This window comes from Xenopus laevis, chromosome 1L, assembly GCF_017654675.1.
Source record: "Xenopus laevis strain J_2021 chromosome 1L, Xenopus_laevis_v10.1, whole genome shotgun sequence".
Taxonomy (NCBI): Eukaryota; Metazoa; Chordata; class Amphibia; order Anura; family Pipidae; genus Xenopus; species Xenopus laevis.
The window spans coordinates 106,560,079-106,583,623 of record NC_054371.1 but is presented as its reverse complement, the minus strand read 5'-3'; the positions used below and the strand labels follow the sequence as shown (position 1 = coordinate 106,583,623).

General features: G+C 38.6%; 1 protein-coding gene across 1 annotated transcript in view; it reads right to left on the bottom strand.

Annotated features, from left to right (window-relative positions):
* LOC121393326 overlaps positions 1 to 23,545 on the bottom strand; it is a 77,083-nt gene that overhangs the window by 19,917 nt on the left and 33,621 nt on the right. The window contains exon 2 of the mRNA XM_041561520.1: positions 19,042 to 19,169. The gene's annotated coding sequence lies outside the window, so the exon portion shown is untranslated. The remainder of the gene's footprint in view (positions 1 to 19,041; positions 19,170 to 23,545) is intronic.

The window sequence follows — 23,545 nt, the reverse complement described above, 5'->3', positions numbered from 1 at the left end:
GAACCCATACACTATAGATCTCCCTCTGCACTAGGGTCACGCATAGTGTACAGTCAGTCACCGGCTCTAGCTTCCTGCGCTTTGCTGTTACCGGCTCTGGTGGGCAATACACTCTGCTGTGCATGGAGATTGAGAAGCCGCTGCGGTTGCCTCACTCACGCAACCTGCCTGACACTTCCGGGTTGTCGGCTCACCTCCATAGGGATGTCGGACAAGTAATCCAGGTTTCTTGAAGCATACTGTACAGGCTGTCCCACTAGTGTTGCGATTTCAGGTAAGGGGGGTCTGGATGATACTACGTGACTTTCTCTCTCCTTTTCACTTCACGTCTAACCCTTTTTTCCTCACACTCGTGTTGCTAGGCTCCCTAGCAACAGAATTTTGGCGCCATTTTGTTTGTTTAAATTGGCTGTCTGTGTTTGGCACTCTCACCCTGACGAAGATTCCTGTGTGGAATCGAAACACTGGTCCACCTAATAAACCTACATGAACTGATTTATTTATCTGCATCGTGATTGAATATGGAGTGCCATCACCGAAGGGATTATTTATATAGTTAAAAGACTGGCACCCAGCCTTCGGATCTTCTTTTTGGTTGTGCGTTCCTTTTCATTTGGTATATATGTATCTGTATATATATATATATATATATATATATATATATATATATATATATATATATATATATATATATATAAAATTAGTATGTATTATCAATAGCTTTCCAGAGGAGAATGAGTGCACACTGGGAACCCTTGGATAGGTTATTTTGAAACCATAATTTTATTTAAGTTAATTAAAAACAGGCTGAAGTTTCGGTCCACCTCTGGGACCTTTTTCAAGACCATGAATGTTTAAAATCAACACTTTAAATAGACAAAGAAGGAAGCACTCACCCTATCACGTGCACCAGATGGAGTCATGTGAATTTAGAGAAGAGACCAATCACCAGCATATGCATTGTTGCCCATGTGATTAGAAAAGAGCATAGAAAAAGTCCTGTGAAAAAGCACAGAATGTATAATACAAAAGGTAAAAATATGTTATCATAAAGATGTTAAAAAACTTAACTCAAAATAAAATTATGGTTTTACAATAACCTATCCAAGGGTTGCCAGTGTGCACTCATTCTCATCTGGAAAGCTATATATATAAGATATATATATATATATATATATATATATATAAATTTTTTTTTTTTTTTTTATTTGTCTGGAAGCCAGCACAACTCGTGTAGTAGTCACAGATGCCTGGGTGCTAAAGCCAAAGTAGAGATATAGAACAGGGAAGAAAACTTGTACTCACAGGTCTTAGCAATGAAAATATAGGTGTTTATTAGCAAAAATTGACTAATGTTTCGGCAAACACTCAAGCCTTTCTCAAAGTGCAAAAACAAACAATTAGGTATAAAGGGTTGCTAATTGTTTGTTTTTGCACTTTGAGAAAGGCTTTAGTGTTTGTACAGGGGGCAATATGACTGGTAAGGTGGGAAATGTTAATGCAGGACAAAAATACCTTGGCCCGGCCCTGCCTCCCTGTGTGTGCCATTCTCTGCTTGCCCTACACTACCTTTACTGAACACATTTTATGCTCCATGCCCTATTATGATTGGTTTTAAAGGGGTGAGGTGGAGTAAAATATTGTCCTAAAGGTCTTTAGCCTCGAATTTAAAATGTTATTTGGTTGCTGGGTCCCACTCAAACTAGGAAGATATACAGTATAATATGAATAAAAGTGGAAGTTCACATTTTAATGTGTGTATCGTTTTTCAGTTATTAGCCTGTCTGTTTCCAGTCTGCAACCCAAAAGGTCCACTGACAGAAAAACACAAAAGGGGGGATGTAAAAAGATGTTTAAAATTGGTGTTTTTGTGAATGTGTAAAATCATTTGCTGGTGAATATACCATCGCTAAGCAAAGGTTTGCATTAAAGGAGAACTAAAGCTTAAAGGAAAAATTCTGTGTAAAAATAAAATCTAAGTAAATAGATAGGCTGTGCAAAGTTTCTAATAGTTTTTCTGTGCAAAATAAAACAATTTTCTATATAGTTAGTTAGCCAAAAATATAATGTATAAAGGCTGGAGTGACTGGATGCCTAACATAATAGCCAGAACACTACTTTCTGCTTTTTCTGTAATAAGATTATATGAACCAGGATAAAAAATTATCTCAAGATGGTATTATATGGAACCACAGACTTATGCTGGAGGTGTTTTCACAGGTGAAACAATACTATCAGTATATTTATATTATATGGCACACATACCTCAAGAGAAATCTCAGATCCACTGACTAAATGCTGCATTCAGCAAGAAGTATGGTAACTGTTAAGTCAAAAGCTAAAGATTTTATTAATATATTTTAGATGATTGGTATAATGTGAGTGAAAATTTAAGATCTATGGAGGAGATTATTACAGAAAAGAAAAAGCTTGTGCTCATTTTAAGATAAGGAAACTTAAATATGACAATATGAACTTGAATAAAAATATCTTATACACTTTAAGGAAATTGTATTATTTAATCTTAAGGGTGAAGTACTGGTGAATAAATGATATAAGCGAGAAGGGCCGAATCTCACAAGATAATTTATCTAATGCACTAATGCAATATACTAATAAAACGGTACACATACAAAATATGTTAAAGTTATATTATTCTTTTTTTTCCTTCTGCTTCTACAGTATATGATTATAATGGCTGCATTTGCGTTTATATATATATATTTACTTGATCCCCAGTCCCTTTTCTTTTTGTACCCCAATAAGCCTCCCATTGGATGGAGCAAATTACACCAATTCATAGTTCAGGTATGGGATTCCAGTTTCAAATGGGAAGCCCATCAGCTATAGAGTCCATTCCTAAACCATCAGTTTTAATTTTTAAAAATGATAATAAAACAGTACCTTGTACTTGATAGCAACTAAGCTGCATAAATCCATGTTGGTGGCAAGACCGTTTTATTGGGTTTATCTAATTTTTGGTTTCTATAAAGAACAAATAAAACAAATTGAGTACATAACATGAATGATCTTATCCAGATTGGTTTTTATTTGATCCACAATCACATCACAATGACACTGGGCCATTCCATACTCATACAAAGGACAAAATATGCTCATAAACATATCTATCAAAATACACAGGCACCTGAAAACTGGGGAATTTCCTGATTTCCATAATCAGATCAAAATGGCCGTCATATTAAATCTGTGCCACTTGATAGCACCGCCTATGACATGTAACTACACTGTAAATCTCTCAACATTTTTATCAGCAGTTCATATGTGGGCTCTCCATAGAGTGGGATTAGCTATCAGCATGCAATAACAACTACCTACTATCAGGCTAGCAATGACATCAACAACATGAATTATGTTCGCAATGATTCTGACACTTCTGCACTCACAGCTTAACTGCCCCCCCTTCTTATTTTAGATAGTGGTTTAGCCCAACTTCCTTACTGGTTAAGCTCTCTTTCCTAGTGTCCTAGTATTGACTGTGAAGCTCCATCCACCATATGTCTAAGGACTCCTTACTGATTGGCTAAACACTTTCCCATCATGCACTGGTACCAGCTGTAGGAAAAACAGAATGTTGGCAAGAGACGGCAGTGAAGGGAATAGGATTTTATCTCCCATCAGCAACACCCAATCAGTCTGCCAGCTCAACATAATGATGTTTTGCCAGGTAAGGACACAACCAAATATTCTTACCTCAAGGGGGTGGCTATTAGGATAAAGTTGATGGATTGGTGATGTGCCATTTGGTCTTAGGTTTTTGTCAGAGTAATTTTTAGTTAAATCCCCAATTTGTGGATTTGGACAACGGGAACAGCTTTGGTTGTAACTAAAGCCCATGGCTGTCCCAGCAACCCAGATCTAAAAGCATCCATGTGCAGTGTGACCATACCTACTATGCCCCCTGACATTGCACTTGTACTAAATCATGTTTTAATGTATAAAATGTGTATAGTGATATCTCCAGTGAGACAAGCTGGAATCAGTAAGACTTTAGAGCAGGGCTTTCCAACCTGCAGACTGTAGCTGTATTTGAACTACAAAGTGACAGTTAAAAACACTAGTGACCGTTACAAGATTGTCAGATGCAGCTTTAGAACAAAGGTAAGGGCAGCACAGATACTCTACAGGTACATATTATGGGAAATGGCATTGTATTTGTACTAAATCATGTTTAATGTATGTAAAGTAACTTTTTGAATGTGGAGTCAGTAACACTTTAGAGCAGGACTTTCCAACCTGCAGATTGTAGCTGTATCTGAACTACAAAGTGACATTTGAAAACACTAGTGACAGTTACAAGATTATCAAATGCAGCTTTAGATGAGAGGTAAGTGCAGCACAGCTACTATAGGAACACATATGATGGAAAATAATATTGCATTTTAAACTGAATCAGGTTTTAATCATGTTAAAAGTGTGTAAAGTAACTTTTCCAGTAAGGCATTGTGGAGTTAGTAAGTGCAGCGCAGACATGCTAGCGACACATTTTGGGGAAAATAATACATGTTACATAGCAGTTAATGTATACTAAATCAGGTTTAAATCATTTAGATTGGAATGGTCAGTACCAGTTTGTTTAGGAGATGTTAGGTGCTTTTATAGAATATATCATACGTTAGGGCTGCTATTAGTGATGATGGGCACCTAAGCAAATTAACATTGGCCCTGTCCCTAGACTTATATTTGGTGAAAAATCTACTGCTTTGGAACAGTGAATATAATAACATGTCTAGTAGTAGGGCTTTCCAACCTGCCGATTTTAGCTGAAGTCAAAGCAACAACTCCAAAAGCTGCCAAAGGTAGAGAAGTTGTTCTGTATGGTGACTAATCCAATTTAATCAATTTATTAAAGAAAAATTGTAAAAAAAAAAACAAAACAAAAAACCTCTCTCTCCCCACCACCTCACCAATTCTCAATCTTTTACCTACTGACAAAGTGCTTAGTGCAGTTATCAAAAGTTTAAATAACTTAGCATAACATCTCAAATATAATTCATTTGTTAATTAATGAGGATTAAATAAATTAATTAAAGTGCTTGAGCTTAATTAATAGCGTGTTGAGGTAGAGAAATGTATATAAATTGCTTGCCTACATAGGACCAAATACTCATGACCATTAGGTTGTACACATTTAAAAATAATTGCGGTTTTCTCTTGAGAAAGCCCAGGCGAAACTCGTGTTGGCAAAACGATCCTTTTTTACCAAACGGAATTGTTTCCAGACTTTGTTTTTAACAAAATTGATATTGATTAAACAACGTAGCCTACCTTAACCGCATTTAAAATTTCTCCTTTTAACTCGTTTTGTTACATGGCACTGGTGGATTTGTGGTTTTACAGGGAAGAATAGCTCTCTTTTAAGATAGAAAGGTAGTTTATAGGGACTTCTCCACCTCTGTACTATTTTCCTTTTCCTACTTCCATTTCTTAAGTGCTGGTTTTGGTAATTTTTTTTTAATCTTTTTTTAAATATTTAATGAATTCATTCTCTCAACACCTATTAGCTCAAGGTTTTTAAACAACCAATTTGGATTAATTTTTTCACTGGCAATCTGAGATTGCAATTAGCACTAGCACTTGCATTTTATTTTTAAATTAATTATTTTTAAATGTATACAACCTAATGGTCATGAGTATTTGGTACTACGTAGGCAAGCAATTAATACACATTTCTCTACCTCAACATGCTATTAATTAAAAACAAGCACTTTGATTTGTCAATTAACTTTATTTATTTAATCCTCATTAATTAACAAATTAATTATATTTGAGATGTTATGCTAAGTTATTTCAACTTTTGATAACTGCACTAAGCACTTTTTTTACTATTATTCTTATATTCTTATTCTAATAAATTAAATGTCAATTGGTTAACCTATACCTCCTCTTCCCGGAAAGTGAAATTCCACGTATAATTAACAAGGATCCAGTATTCTCTCTTTTAATTCAATTCAATGTTAACTATTTGGATTGTGAGTGGAGGGCAGCCAGGGTATGGCATACACAGGCAGAGTAACGCAGGCAGAACATGAAACCCACAGGTAGTGTAGGGCAGGCACAATATGGAACACACAGGCAACAAAGGACAAGCAGAGTATGGCACATACAGGCAGAAAATAACAAGCAGAGTATGGCACACACAGACAGATTAGCACCGGCAGATTATTGCACATACAGGCAAAACACTGCAGGCAGAGTATCTCACACACAGGTAAAGTAGCGCAAGCAGAATGTGGAACACAGGCAGAATAGGGCCGGCAGAATATAGAACACACAGGCAGCATTGGGCAAGCAGATTATGGAACACACAAGCAGAGTATAGCACAAAAAGGTAGACTGGGGTAGCCAGAATATATAAAATACAGGCAGCAAAGGGAAGGAAGTGTTTAGAACATACAGACAGAGTAAGGCAAGCAAAATATGGAACACATGGACAGCATAGGGCAGGCAGAGTATGGCACACACAGGCAAAATTGGGCAGGCAGATTATGGCACAAAAAGGTTTAGTAGGGCAAGCAGAGTATTCCACATACAGGCAGAAAAGGACAGGCGGAGTATGGCACATACAGGCAGGGCCGGGCAAACAGAATATAGCACATACAGGAAGAGTATTGCAAAGAAGGCAGAATAGGATAGGTAGAGTATGGTAGAATAGAGCAGACATAGTATAGCAAACACAGGCAGCGTAGGGCAGGCAAATTAGGGCATACACATAGAGAGTAGGGCAAGCAGAACATGCAACACACAGGCAGCGTTTGATCCTTGCCATACTATGCATGTGTGTGTGCCATACTTTGCCTGCCCTATTCTGCTTGTATATGCAATAATTTACGTGCCGTAGTAAACCTGTTTGTGCCATACTCTGCCTGCCCAATTTTGCCTGTGTGTGTGCCCTCCGTACTCTGCCTGCCCTACACTGCATGTGTGCCATACACTAACTTTCCTGTGCTGCCTGTATTTTACATATTCTGCCTACCCCAATCTACATAGGGCAAGCAGAGTATGGAACACACAGACAGAACAGGCAAAGTATAGCAAACACATACAGATTAGTGCAGGCAGAATATTGCACAGACAGGCAGAATATGGCAGGCAGAGTATGGCACATACAGGGAGAACAGGGCAGGCACAATATGGCACACACAGGCAGAATAGAACAGGCAAAGTATAGCAAAAACATACAATTAGTGCAGGTAGTGTATTGCACATACAGGATGAATATGGCAGGCAGAGTATGGCACATACAGGGAGAACAGGGCAGGCAGAGTATATCACACACAGGTAGAGTAGGGCAGGCAGAACATGGAACACAGGCAGAATATGGAACACGCTTGCAGCAAAGAAGCAAGAAGAGTATGACACAAACAGGCAGCTTCGGGCAAGCAGAGTATGGGCAGAATAGGGCAGGTATAGTATAGAAAAAACAAGCAGAATAGGGCAGGCAGGGTATGGCACAAACAGGCAGCAAAGGACAAGCAGCATAAAACAAGCAGAGTTACACACAGGCAAAATTGGACAGGCAGAGTATGGCACACACAGGTTAAGTAGGGTAAGCACCCTATTTATTGCACATACAGGCAGTATAGAGCAGGCAGAGTATGTAACACAGGCACAGCATGGCACACACACGCTGCATGGGGTAGGCAGAGTATGGCACACAAAGGCAGAACAGGCAGAGTATATCAAACATGGATAGATTAGCGCAGGCAGAGCATTGCAAATACAGGCAGAATAGGGCAGGCAAAGTATGGCGCACACAGGTAGAGTATGGCAGACAGAATGTGGAACATGCAAGCAGAATAGAGGCAAGCAGAGTATGACAATAACAGGCAGTTTCTAGCAAACAGAGTATGGAACACACAAGCAGAATATGGCACAAACAGGTTGGTTGGAGTAGGCAGAATATAGAAAACACAGGTGGCACAGGGAAGGTAGTGTATGGCACACACTGACAGAGTAAGGCACACACTGAGAATAGTGCAAGCAGAATATTGCACATACAGACAGAATATGGCAGGCAGAGTAAGGGGCACACAGGAAAAGTATAGCACATACAAGGAGATCAGGGAAGGCAGGTCGAGTAGGGCAGACAGAATATGGAACATGCTGGCAACATAGAGGCAAGAAGAATATGACATAAACAGGCAGCTTTGGGCAAACAGAGTATGAAACACAGGCAGAGTATGGCACAAACAGGTAGATTGGGGTAGGCAGAATATGGAAAACACAGGCAGCACAGGAAAGGTAGTGTATGGCACTAACATGCAGTGTAGGGCAGGCAGAGTATGGAGCACACACACACAGGCAAAATTGGGCAGGCAGAGAATGGCACAAACAGGTATACTACAGCATGTAAATTACTGCATATACAGGCAGAATAGGACAGGAAAAGTATGGCACACACTGAGAGAGGGCACACACACATGCATAGTAAGGCAAGCAGAGTATTCCTCATACAGGCAGAGAAGGGCAAATAGAATGTGGCACATACAGGAAGAGTATGGCAAAATCAGGCAGAATAGGACAGGCAGAGTATGACAGAATAGGGTAGGCAGAGTATAGAAAACAGAATAGGGAAGGCAGGGTATGGAACATACAGGCAGTGTAGGGCAGGCAGAGTAGGGCACACAGATAGAGTACAACAGGCAGAATATAAAACACACAGACAGCGTAGAGCAGGTACAATATGGAACACACAAGCAACAAAGGGCAAGCATAGTATGGCACACCAAGCCAGCATAGGGCAGGAAGAGTATGGCAAACGCAGACAGATTAGCGCAAGTAGAGTATACAGGTAGAACAGGCAAGGCAGTAGGGAAGGCAGAATGTGGAATACAGGCTGTGTAGGGCAGAAAGAAAATTGCACACAAATGTAGAGTATGGCATACAAAATGTGGAACACACATATAGCACATGGAATCAGAGTATGGCACACACAGATAGAGTAGGAAAGACAGAATATGGAACAAAGAGGTAGCATAGGGCAGGAAGTGTGTGGAACATAAAGTATAGCTCATGCAGGGAGAATAAGGCAGGCAGAGTATGACACAAGATGTGCTTGCCATTGTTTGGTTCTTGCAGAGTTTCCTCTATGCAATATATGATGTTATATGCATATATATTATGTGAATTCTTCTGTATTTGTCTGCTAAAGTAAGTGATTGTGTTGTTGGCCTATTTAAAGCTGTATGTTCTACTCCATCTGGGGTTCCCTTTATTGCTCAATAGAAATATTTCATATGCATCAATACCAACACTCAGCCATGTTGTTGGATGAAGGATAGGATGTGTGGCAGGCCCTGCTTCAGCTTTATGATATATATAATGAAAATTTAAACATTAAATAAACCCAATAGGCTGGTTTTGCTTCCAATAAGGATTAATTATATCTTAGTTGGGATCAAGTACAAGCTACTGTTTTATTATTACAGAGAAAAAGGAAATCATTTTTAAAAATTTGGATTATTTGGATAAAATGGAGTCTATGGGAGACAGCCATTCCGTAATTCAGAGCTTTCTGGATATAGGGTTTCCGGATAAGGGATCCTATACCTGTACTGTAAACATTGTTTCATGTGATCCGATTTTTATGCCTTGGAATGCTGTCATATCTCAAAGGAGCCTAAGGAGAGGGCCAAATGTTAGGTTCAACAGAAGAAGGGAGAGGAGGCATACCTCTGTTTATGTCTATTGGGTTGGTTATGGTGCCATTGATGAGTAGCTTAGTTCGGACATGAGTATATCTTTTTATGATACAATGTTTGAAGGTGTCACCCAGCATTCTAATATGGAGTGCAATAAAGTAAAATAGCCATAACATTTTATCAAATGCCTTATTTGTCTCAAGGCTCAAAGGGAAGTCTCTACATTCCTTGTCCCTAGCAAAAAATATTATAGCAGTTATTGCCATTCTAATTCACCGTGTTGACTGTCACTTGCGTGCAAAGCCAAGTGGTGCTTCATTAAAGGATTGTTTCACTTTTCTATTAAATTCTAACTTGTTATAGAATGGTTAATCAAAAGATTAAGATAATAATTAATGCTACTTTTTATTACTTCTCTTTCTGTTCAGGCTCTATCCTATTCATATTCCAGTCTCTTATGCAAATCAGTGCATGATTGCTATGGTAATTTGGGTCCTAGCAACCAGATTGCTGAAATGCAAACTGGAGAGCAGGTGAATAAAAAGCAGAATAAAACAAAAATGAAAAACAAATAAATAAATTAAAGCCATTTGCAAATTGTTCTAGAATCTCACTCTCTACATTGTACTAAATATAAAAAACCTTAAGCAAAAGTTGAAGTCTATAGGCCAGTATCTTAGTAATAATTTTAAGGTTGACATGACATAGTGGGGTTTTTATTCGGTTTGGGGATTAGTGTACTGCATACTTCTGCTAGGTCATTAGTTATTGCACCTCTGGAACATTGGATTATATATATATGCATTAATAGTTGTATCATATTTGGGTTCAATATTTTATAATATTCTGCTGTATAACAATCCGGATGATTTATATGCGGCCAGCTATTTTATTATGCCTGATATCCCTGCTGCTGTTATTGCTGAGTTAAGCATCTCCCTCTGTGTCTGGTCTATTTCTAATAGTTTGGTTTTTTGTAACATAAGATTTTGTAACATAAGATTGATTGATCTTCAGGTGGTTCCTCAGTGGAGTATATTTTCCTAAAGTACTCTTCAAATGCGGTTAATCAATTTTGGGTTGTTACATGGTGTCATGATAACTGGTTTGTGTTGGGCAGTGAGAGTTTTTTTACTCTGAAATTAGGTACATTTTATATTTTCAAGGAACCAGGAAAAATTATGTAAAATCCAGGAAAATGTAAAATCAGGGACATGAGATAAATAAATTTATTCTTTACGTATACAAAGGTTATAAGCACTTTTACTCTGAAATACAATATTTACATTGTTATAGACTAGCGTTAAGCATTGCAGCATTAATGTTACACTATGGAGAGTATATGCAAGACCTCTCAGTCACATTCACAGTGATTTGTGCATGATTGTATGAGGTGCAGACTGATCGGAGTTGACTATTTACAGGTAGAACCCTTTTATTTGATGAATAATAAAATTCATAGAGGAAAAAATTTTTTTTTGCGAACATAACATTTTTACCTAAAGGACTACGGTATGGTGGGTCATATTACAGAAAGCTCCCTTAAGTGGAAAACTCAAGGTCCCGAGCATTTTCATTAATAGATCCTTTACTTGTACTACTCGATGTACCATGGGATATTCAAAGGTGCTGAGCTTCAATCTACCATCTATCTATCTGAGTAAACAGGTACCTGAAAACTGGGGTTTTTTCTAATTTCCATAATCAGATCAAAATGGCCGTCATATTAAATCTGTGCCACTTGACAGGACTGCCTATGACATGTAACTATACTGTAAATCTCTCAACATTTTTACCAGCAGTTCATATATGGGCTCTCCATAGAGTGGGATTAGCTATCAGCATGCAATAACAACTACCTATCAGGCTAGCAATGACATCAACAACATGAATTATGTTTGCAATGATTCTGACACTTCTACACTCACAGCTTAACTGCCCCCCTTCTTATTTTAGCTAGTGGTTTAGCCCAACTTCCTTACTGGTTAAGCTCTCTTTCCTACTGTCCTGGTATTGACTGTGAAGCTCCATCCACCATATGTATAAGGACACCTTACTGATTGGCTAAACACTTTCCCATCATGCACTGGTACCAGCTGTAGGAAAAACTGAATGTTGGCAAGAGAAGGCAGTGAAGGGAATAGGATTTTTATCTCCCATCAGCTACAGTCAATCAGTCTGCCAGCTCAACATAATGATGTTTTGCCAGGTAAGGACACAACCAAATTTTCTTACCTCAAGGGGGTGGCTCTTAGGATAAAGTTGATGGATTGGTGATGTGCCATTTGGTCTTAGGTTTTTGTCAGAGTAATTTTTAGTTAAATCCCCAATTTGTGGATTTGGACACTGGGAACAGCTTGTGTTGTAACAAAAGCCCATGGCTGTACCAACAACCCAGATCTAAAAGCATCCATGTGCAGTGTGACCATACCTACTATGCCCCCTGACATTGCACTTGTACTAAATCATGCAGTTACAAGATTGTCAGATGCAGTTTTAGAACAGAGGTAAGGGCAGTACAGATGCTCTAGAGCAGGGATCCCCAACCTTTTGATCCCGTGAGCAACATTCAGAAGTAAAAGGAGTTGGGGAGCAACACTAGCATGAAAAATGTTCTTGGGGTGCCAAATAAGGGCTGTTATTGGCCATTTGGTAGCCCCTATGTGGATTGTCAACTTACATTGAGGTTCTGTTTGGCAGTGCACCTGGTTTTTATACAACCAAAACTTGCCTCCAAGCCTGGAATTTAAAAATAAGCTCCTGCTTTGGGGCCACTGAGAGCAACATTCAAGGGGTTGGAGAGCAACATGTTGCTCACAAGCTACTGGTTGGGGATCACTGCTCTAGAGGCATATATTAGGGGAAATGGCATTGCATTTGTACTAAATCATGTTTAAATCATGTTTAATGTATGTAATGTAACTTTTCGAATGTGGAGACAGTAACACTTTAGAGCAGGGCTTTTCAACCTGCAGATTGTAGCAGTATGTGAACTACAAAGTGACAGTTAAAACCAGTAGTCACAGTTACAAGACTGTCAGATGCAGCTTTAGAACAGAGGTAAGTGCAGCACAGCTACTATAGGAACACATATGATGGAAAATAATATGCATTTGAACTGAATCAGGTTTTAGTCATGTTAAAAGTGCGCAAAGTAACTTTTCCAGTAAGGCAATGTGGAGTTAGTAAGTGCACCACAGACGTGCTAGCGACATATTTTAGGGGAAATAATGCATGTGTACTAAATCAGGATTAAATCATTTAGACTGGAATGGTCAGTACCAGTTTGTTTAGGAGATGTTAGGTGCTTTTATAGAATATATCATACGTTAGGGCTGCTATTAGTGATGATGGGCACCTAAGCAAATTAACATTGGGCCCTGGTACCTAGATTTATATTTGGGGAAAAGTCTACTGCTTTGGAACAGTGTATTGATTGAACAACGTAGCCTACCTTAACCGCATTTAAAATTTCTCACTTTAAATCGTTTTGTTACATGGCACTGGTGGATTTGTGGTTTTACAGGGAAGAATAGCCCTCTTTTAAGATAGAAAGGTAGTCTTGAGACCACAGTCCCCAGCATCCTACTGTCTCCCCATGTGGGGTCCCAGGGCCTAGAAAACAATCAGGCAGCAGTTTCTTGGGACTTCTCCACCTCTGTACTATTTTCCTTTTCCTACTTCCATTTCTTAAGTGTGGGTTTTGGTAATTTTTTTTTTAGCTTTTTTTAAATATTTAATAAATTCATTCTCTCAACACCTATTAGCTCAAGCTTTTTTAACAACAAATTTGGATTAATTTTTTCATTGGCAATCTGAGATTTCAATTAGCACTAGCCCTCACACTTCATTTTAAATGAATTATTTTTAAATGTGTACAACCCAATGGTCATGAGTATTTGGTCCTACGTAGGCAAGCAATTAATACGGTAATTGCGCGGTAATTAATACGGTAATTGCACGGTAATTATTTGTATATCAATTATCAGTAGACCTGCACTCCCTTTTAAAATGTAATATTTTTTATTATTGTCATGGTATCAAACGATGATAATAAAAAAAAATATTACATTTTAAAAGGGAGTGCTGGTCTACTGATAATTGATATATATATATATATATATATATATATATATATATATATATATATATATATACACACATATATATATATATACATATATATATAATGCATACTTCCACTAGGGCATTATGGAACACAGGCAGCATAGAGGCAAGCAGGGTATGACACAAGCAGGCAGCATAGGGCAAGCAGAGTATGGAAGACACAAGTAGTGTGGCACAAACACAGGTAGATTGGGAAAGGTAGATTGGGACAGGTAGATTGGGACAGGTAGATTGGGGTAGGCAGAATGTGGAAAACACAGGCAGCATAGGGAAGGCAGTGTATGGCACATACAGCTAGAGTAGAGCAAGCAGAATATGGAACGCAAGGACAGCATAGAGGCAAGCAGAGTATAGCCCACACATGCAGTGTAGGGCAGGCAGAGTAGGGCACACACAGATAGAGTAGGACAGGCACAATACAAAACACATAGGCAGCATATGGCAGGCACAATATGGAACACACAGCCAACATAGAGCTAGTAGAGTATAGCACACACAGGCAACATAGGGCAAGTAGAGTATAGCACACACAGGCTACATAGGGCAAGTAGAGTATAGCACACACAGGCTACATAGGGCAAGTAGAGTATAGCACACAAAGGTAACATAGGGCAAGTAGAGTATAGCACATGCAGGCAGCATAGCGTAGGCAGAGTATAGCACACACAGGCAAAATAGAACATGCAGTCTATGACAAACAGACAGGTTAGCATAGGCAGAGTATTGCACATACAGGCAGAATACCGCAGGCAGAGTATGGCACACACAGGTAAAGTAGGGCAGGTAGAATGTTAAACACAGGAAGAATATGGCAAGCAGCATAGAGACAAGAAGAGATATACAGGTAGCTTCAGGAAACAGAGTACACACATGGAGTACACAAGCAGAGTATGGCCCAAACAGGTAGAGTGGGGTAGGCAAAATATGGAAAACATAGGCAGCACAGGGAAAATAGTGTATGGCACATACAAACAGAGTAGAGCAGGAAGAGTATGGCACACAGGCAAAATTGGACAGGCAGAATATGGCACGCACAGGTTTACTAGGGCAAAAAGATTATTGCACATATAGGTAGAATACTACAGGTAGAGTATGGCACACACTAACAGAGTAGGGCACACACACAGGCATAGTAGGGCAAGCAGAGTATTCCACATACAGACAGAGTATGGCAAACAGAATGTGGCAGACACAGGAAGAGTGTGGCAAAAACAGGCCGAACAGGACAGGAAACGTATGGCAGAATAGGGCAGGTAGAGAATAGCAAACATAGGTAGAATAAAGCAGACAGAGTAGGACACACACAGGTTTAGTAGGGCAAGCAGATTATTGTACAAACAGGCAGATGAGGGCAGGTAGAGTATATCACACACAGGCAGAATAGGGTAGGCAATGTATGGCACACAATGACAAAGTAAGGCACACAGGCATATTAGGGCAAGCAGAGTATTCCACATACAGGCAGAATAGGACAGGCAGAGTATTGCACACACAAGCAGCATAGGGCAGTCAGAGTAGGGCACACAAAGGCAGAATAGAACAGGGAGAGTACGGCACACATAGGAAGAATAGGGCAGGCAGTAGGGCAAGCAGAATATGGAATACAAGTGTAGAGCAGACAGAAAATGACACACATGTAGAGTAGGGCAGAAAGAAAATGAAATACACAGATAAAACATAGAATCAGAATATGGCACACACAGGTAGAGTAGGGAAGGAGGAATATGGAATCTACAGGCAGCGTAGGGCAGGTAGTATGTGGTACACAGAGGCCAATTAGTACAGGCAGAGTATTGCACATACAGGCAGAATACTGCAGGTAGTGTATGGCACATGTGATGGGTTTGCAATTGTTTGGTTTCCTGTAGAATTTCCTTAACGCAATATGTGATGTTATATGCATATATATCATGTGAATTCTTCTGTATTTGTCTGTTAAAGTGATTGTGTTGTTGGCCAATTTAAAGCTGTATTTTCTACCCCATCTGGGTTTCCCTTTATTACACAATGGTAATATTTCATATGCATCAATGTTAATGTAATACCCAGCGACTTGTTCATATTGTTGGATAGGATGTGTTGCAAGCCCTCGGCTTTGTTATATATAACGAAATTCTGGTAGCTTTGTTTCATGTGATTCAATTTTGATACCTTGGAATGCTGTCATATCTCAAAGGAGCCTAAGGAGAGGCCTAATTTTAGGTTAAACAAAAGAAGAGAAAGGAGGCATACTACTGCTTATGCCTATATGGTTGGTTAGGGTGTCATGTATATTTTTATGATGCAATATATGAAGGTGTCACCCCGCATTCTAACATGGAGTGCACTAAAGTAAAAGAGCCATAACATTTTATCAAATGCCTTCTCCGTGTCAAGGCTCTAAAGGGAAGTCTCTACTTTCCTTGTCCCTAGCATTATTGTAGCCGCTATTGCCATCCTAACACACTGTGTTGACTGTCGGTTGCATACAAAGCCTAGCTGGTGTTTTAAGGAACAGTTCAGTGTAAAAACAAAAACTGGCTAAATATATAAACAATGCAAAATAAAAAAAATTTCTGTTTATGTAGTTAGAAAAAATATAATGTATAAAGGCTGGAGTAACTGGATGTCTAACATAATAGCCAGAACACTACTTCCTGCTTTTCAGCTCTCTAACTCTGACTCAGTCAGCAACTTTAAGGGGGGGGCACATGGGACATAACTGTTCAGTGAGTTTGCAATTGATCCTCAGCATTCAGCTCAGATTCAAAAGCAACAATTATGTGGCCCTCCTTCAAGTCACTCATTGGTTACTGCCTGGTAACCAATCAGTGGAAACCAAAGAAGCTAAAAAGCAGGAAATAGTGTTCTGGCTATTATGTTAGACATCCAGTCACTCCAGCCTTTATACATTACATTTTTAGCTAACTAACTATATCAGAAACATTTTTTATTTTGCATGGGCTATCTATTTAGCCAGTTATTATTTTCATATTGAACAATTCCTTTAAAGGGGTGGTTCACTATTCTGTTAACTTTAATCTTGTTATAGAATGACTAATTCTAAGAATATTTTGCTTTTGCCTTTAATTTTTCCTTTTTTTACAGTTTTTAAAATATTTGCCTTCTTCTAACTTCCAGCTTTCAAATAGGGACACTGGGGCTCATTTATCAATACTGGGCAAATTTGCCCATGGGCAGTTACCTATAGCAACCAATCAATGATTAGCTTTTTGAAACCAGCTGCAAGTAGAACAATGAATGCAGCAATCTGATTGGTTGCCATGGGTTATTGCCCATGGGCAAATTTGCACAGTGTTGATAAATGAGCCCCACTGACCCCATATAAAAAAATGTTCTGTAAGGCTACACATTTATAGTTAATGCTACTTTTTATTACTTATCTTTTTGTTCAGGCTCTATCCTATTCATATGCCAGTCTCTTATTCAAATCAGTGCATAGTTACTAGGGTAATTTGAATCCTAGCAACCAGATTGCTTAAACTGCAAACTAGAGAGTTGGTAAATAAAAAATGAAAAATGAAAGCCAACTGCAAATTGTTTTAGAATGTCACTCTCTATATCATACTAAATATACATTTTAAAGGTGAAAACCATTAAACAATCATTACTTCACCTCTGGAACATTGCATTGTATTATATATGCTTTGATAATTGTATCATATGTGGGTTCAGTATTTTATAATATTACACTATATATATATAACAAACTGGGTGATTTATGTGTGGCCAGTTATTTTATTATGCCTGATATCCCTGCTGCTATTATTGGTGAGTTAAGCATCTCCCTCTGTGTCTGGTCAATTTCTAATAGTTTGGCTTTTTGTAACATAAGCTTGATAAAGTCTTCAGATGGTTCCTCAGTGGAGTATATTTTCCTAAAGTACTTTTCAAATGCTGTCAATCAATTTTGGGTGGTTACATGGTGTGATGATAACTGGTTGGTGTTGGCCAGTGAGAGATTTTTACTCTGAAATTACATACAGTAGAAACCCCACTTTAGGGACCAGGAAAAAATATGTAAATGTAAAATCAGTGAAATGAACTAAATAAATGTATCCTTTAAGTATACGAAGGTTATAAGCACAGGTCTCTTTTACTCTGAAATACAATATTTACTTTGTTATTGACTAGGGTTAAGCATTGCAGCATTAATACTTATTTAAAGATATGGAAACCATGGGTGAAATGATATAAAAATCAGTACTAATAAGATATTAACTTTAAAAAACTATCATATACTCTAAGATGATTGTCTTCTTAATGCTTAAAGGTGAAGTAATGGTGAGGAAATGATATTAGAGAGTAGGACAGAATTTGAAAAGCTAATTAATCGAATGCACTAATGCAATATACCATACAGTACACATACTAACAGTACACATACTAAAATATATTGAAGCTGGATTGCTAGTAGCCATGCTAGAGAGACACCAACCCAGACCAAAAGACACCCATGTACATTTTGACAACTCCTAGTATACCCCCTGATATTGCACTTGTAATAAATCAAGTTATAATCATGTTTAAAGTGTGTGTAATAACATGTCCAGTGAGGCAAGCTGGAATCAGTAACACTTTACATCAGGGCTTTCCAACCTGCAGACTGGAAACACTAATGACAGTTACAAGATTATCAGATGCAGCTTTAGATCAGCTTTAAGTGTTGCACAGATGAACTAGGGACATATATTAGGGGAAATGGCATTGCATTTGTACAAAATCATATTTTAAGTATGTATAGTACATTTTTCACAAGGCAAGCTGGAATGAATAACTAGGAAACCAGCCAAAACGTTGCTCGTCCCAAAATCAAGTTTGGGGAGGAGGTTTCCATAAGTTTCTGAGTGAGGCCAAGTAAAAATGTCCTGATTTGGGCTATTCAGAGCATATATGTTGGCTACCATGTCTTTTTTTGTCTGATATCTGATTTACACAATATTAAATAGTGACTTATATATATATCGGGTCATCCAATTTGTTTGGCAGAGATGTGCAAATAAGACTGGCTGCTCTCCTTTGTTTGGCTTTATATAGTGCTGATAGCAATTCACGTATCCATGTCGCTTTAAGTACACTGGTATCTCCTAATTTCCAGAGGGTCTTAAAAATAATATTCTATTGGGTTTTAGTTTCTTGAGATTGTTAATATCTTTTTCTTTTGATTGGTGAGGTAACCAACCTACATTCCAAACTATCTGTCTCATATGTTGTTTGAACATGTGTAGCGTGTTGGTTGTGAAGTTACCTGTATTCATCTAACTGTTCTGTCATGAAGTCTTAGCTGTGCATTATTAGGTATGCCCTGGCTCCATCCACCCGGTAATGTTCTAGCCTCTTCGATCTTCCAAAACTTTTGTGGGCCAGGCTTGTGTACTAGAGACAGTAGAATTAAGAGAGAGATTGACATTATAACTTAAATAACAATCATCTAATTACATACAGTATTTACAATACCAATATTTGCTCCTGTTTTTCAGTATCTTAACATTTCAGGACAGCTCATTCCTGTTCTGTTGGGTAGTGAGAGTTTTCTACTCTGAAATTAGCTACAGCAGAACCCCTATTTTTCGGAGGGACCAAAAACTTCTAGCATTAATTGGGGAAAATAAAATTTGGGGAAAGCAACATCATTCTTAAAGGGGTTGTTCACCTTTACATGCACTGATTTGAATAAGAGACTTAAATATGAATAGCAGAGCACCTGAATAGAAGGTTGAGCAATCAAAAATAGCAATAAGAATAAATATATAGCTTTTTTTTGGTGAGGACACTGACCTCCATTTGAAAGCTGAAAAGAGTCAGAAGAAGGCAAATAATTGAAAACTATAAAAAGATAATAACAACCAATTTAAAAGTTGCTAAAAAATTGGCCGTTCTATAACATACTAAAAATTGACTTAGATAAACCACCCCTTCAAGTACTCAAAAGATTTAAGCACAGAAGTCTGTTTTACTTTAACTTATTCTATTTACCACAAAAAAAATAATTAATATCCAGGAAAATATAAAATCAGCGAAATGTTACTTTGTTAATAACAAGGGTTAATCATTGCTGCATAATGTTACACTATGGGGGGCATGTGCAAGGCCTCTCTGGCAGTCACATACACAAGCTATAGCAATAAGTGACTTGTGTATGACTAATTAGAACTAACTATTTACAGGAACAACCAAGGCATGCAAACTGGTTAGCATTTTAAGCCTCTTTTTTTCACTAATAATAACAATCATAGAGAACAAACGGCCAATTTTCTGAAATGTGAAATCTGGAAAACGTTAGTAATAATCAGAGAAATCTCTCACTGAAATGCATATAAATTGGTGGGACAAATAAAACAAAGAGATCCCAATGTAAATATCTAAAGATATAAAAATCAGGGTACTAGAAAATTTAAAGTCACTGTAGCCTGTGTGGCTTTAAGGTACTCTTTGCAAAGTCCTTTTGTTTCTTTCTTATTAGTATTTATTTTTAATTTTCTGAAACTTGGGGGGTAACAAAAGATGAATGGGGGGTTCAGGTACAATTCATATATGTTAGGAGTTGTTGGAAATGGGGAAGGTGAGAGTTGCCCAAAATAGGTAAATCAATTTTGAGTAACGGGTTTTTAAGGCGAGTGATCCGCAGAACCACCGTCCAAACTTTGTGTGGGGTGGTAAGAATCGGTTGTCTCACTTGCAGGTCTGCTATTTTCCTATAACGTATACATTAAAGGGTTTCTGCTGAGCCTGCCAAAGTAGCCTGCAATTGGAAGTTAGGGTTGTTGGGGTCTGGCGTTAGTCATCAGCCCAAATAGTACAATTGAGAGGCTAAGACGTAGTATTGTAGGTCTGGGAAGCCCAGTCCACCTTCGTCAATTGGGGCCTTTAGTTTGGACTTGGCAAATCTCGGGGATTTATTACCCCATATGAACGAAGACTGCATTTGTTCAATATGTTGGAATACTGTTTTGGGGATGTACATAGGAGAATTGTGGAGGATACACAAAAATTTTAGCAGATAAATAATTTTTATCAAGTTGATACTACCCCATATTGTCAGGGGTAAAATCCCCCATTGTATGAGTTTGATTGACTACTTTCTGTGACCAGGGTAAGGTTTAATACTGTGTATTTAGTGCTATCCCTCGTGATTGTAACACCCAGATACTTGAAAGAGCTTACCCAGCTTAGAGGGGAAGGGGTAGCTATTGGGGTCTATGCCTTCATCTACTGGAAAGTTGTTGCTAGGATATTGCTGTAAAGCCGCCTTATATTTATATCTGTTGATCTCTCTGGCATAAAGGGGTATCACCAAACCATGGGGAGGGGCTGCAGTTGCTGTGTTTAGGGCCCAGTATACTGTTATAGCCTTGGTTGATGCCTCTGCCACTGTGTCATTAACTAGCCATAGTGGGCTTAATCTCCAGGGTTTGGTTTCCCTGGGTGAAAGTAGTCCTAGGTTGACAAGTAAAGGAGCATGATCAGAAATACCTCAGGTTAAATATTGTGCTGTTCGTACATGTTGTATTAAGTCACCTGTGGCTAGGGCCAGGTCTATTCTGGACATTGTGTTGTGCATAGCGGAGTAGCATGAGAACACTTTCCTCTGGGTTTTTCCATCGCCATATGTCTGTTAGTTGCATGGCCTCTGCCCATTGTGACAGTTTCCTTTTGTTTATTTCTGCATAAACCCAAGTGCTCCCTTAATGTTTGGGGTTTGAGGAAGATGTGTGTTTAACCATTCAAATTAATGCTTAATTTTGCTGGGTATGTAAGCGAAAAGTGCATGCCGTTTTGAAATTAGTATCTGCAAATTGGAGAAACTTACTTCTCCAAGATCTATTATCTAGATTATCTATTTTTTCTCAAAGTTAATTTAGTAATTAAGTCTATAGCTGATCTTGTTTTCTGTTGTGTTAATTTGGTAATCTACATTAATTATCCTCTAATCTCCAGTATTCAGTCCCTGAGTATTAGATTCAATTCTAAAAGGTGTTGTGATTACGGTTTGCTGTAGCACATCAAACTTAGCGTAGTAGATTATTAAAAGTCTAACATCTATTGTGCATTTTGAAGAGTATGATGAATGTAGTTTGAGTCTTGTGCAGGTGGTGAGTCTCCCATGGGGGGTTGGTGTGATTTCTGAGTGCTGTGTAGCCTCTTTAGCTTGTCCATATTTTTCCGATTTTTTGAATAAGGTCTTTTCCAGATACAGCATGGAGGTGGGGCAAGAACCAACAGTGTTGGAGGTACAGTATAAGCAGAGTTTATAGTTCGGAGAAACAAGATGCCCCAGAATACATTATAAATGTCTCACCAAATAGTAAATATGGTCCGGGTGCCCCAGCCCCCCAGCTTTAGGGAGTAGTATGTCAAAGGTATGAAGAAGAAGCAGGGCCGACCGGCACTCAGACGGATCCACAGGACCAGAGAAAATTAGGTAGTGCCCCACGTGAGTGCGAAATGCGTAGGGCGGATATACACTTTTTAACTTTGTCCAAATAAAATATATATTTTTTAACTAATTTTCTCTGGTCCTGTGGATCCATCTGAGTGCGGTTGGCCTTGCTTCTTCTTCCAAAGCAGAGCCTAACCTGCAGGCACCTAATCCAAAATGCCACAGAAGAAAATACCTTAGCATTGTGTGCTTGATTCCACTTCATTACATCTCAAACACAATTACACCTTCCAATAATTCTACTTCTACACAGCAACACCTTAGCATTCATTAATCCTTCTCTCCAACAGTATACATTTAAGTAGTTCATACACAACATTCATTCCATCATCCACATTGATTCTAATTACTCCTTTATAAAACCCACATACTACAACTGGCCCTTCTGTGTATGAATATGATAGGATCCTTAGATTGTAAGCTCCCCCCATGGGGAAAGGAGTGATGTGAATGATGTAGACTCTCCGTTGGGGCCGAAACTGGTTTAAATGACATCTAATTTGTGTAATGAAATGTATAAATTGTGATGATGCCATAGAAATAAAAAGAGGAAGCCAGAAGTTATACTATCTACTACTATTCCATCCAGCAGAGCCAGTTGGAACTTAATATGGAGAGGAAGACATGGGAAAAAATGGAAAAAAGGTACATCTGAAAAAGGGAAGGTAGGATTTTTTAAATGATTAAATACCTTGTAAGCTACAAAATCCTCACAATCACAAGCCAGAAGCTAAGCTCTTCGCTACTGTCCCGTCTGGATAGTGCACGCTCGACTGTAATGTGGGGAGAAGGCATACCTCATTACGGAAGACAGACAGTAGTGCCTGTTCACTCGGGAGCATGAAGGATGAGGGGGGTATCACTGGCTCTATTGAGGGGTAAAGCCAGGCTTTATCAATCAGGGTGTCCCTCCCAACATGCAATGAGTTAAACACCTTAGCATTCTGTGCTTCTTCACTAGTATGCAATTCAGTAGTTCAAACCACCAGATTCACTAAATCATGCACCTTGGTTCCAATCACTCCGTTATGCAACCTAAACCTACAACTGCCCTTCTGTCTATGAATGTGATAGGATCCTTAGATTGTAAGCTCCCCCGTGGGGCAGGGACTGATGTGAATGATGTATAATCTGTGCAATGCAAATGAGTTGTTTTAATGATTATGTACCTTGTAAGGTAAAAACCCTTCCACACTCACAGCCAGAAGCTAAGCTCTTCGCTACTGTCCCGTCTGATAGCGCACGCTCGACTGTAATGTGGGGAAGAAGGCATACCTCATTACGGAAGAAAGACAGTAGTGCCTGTTCACTC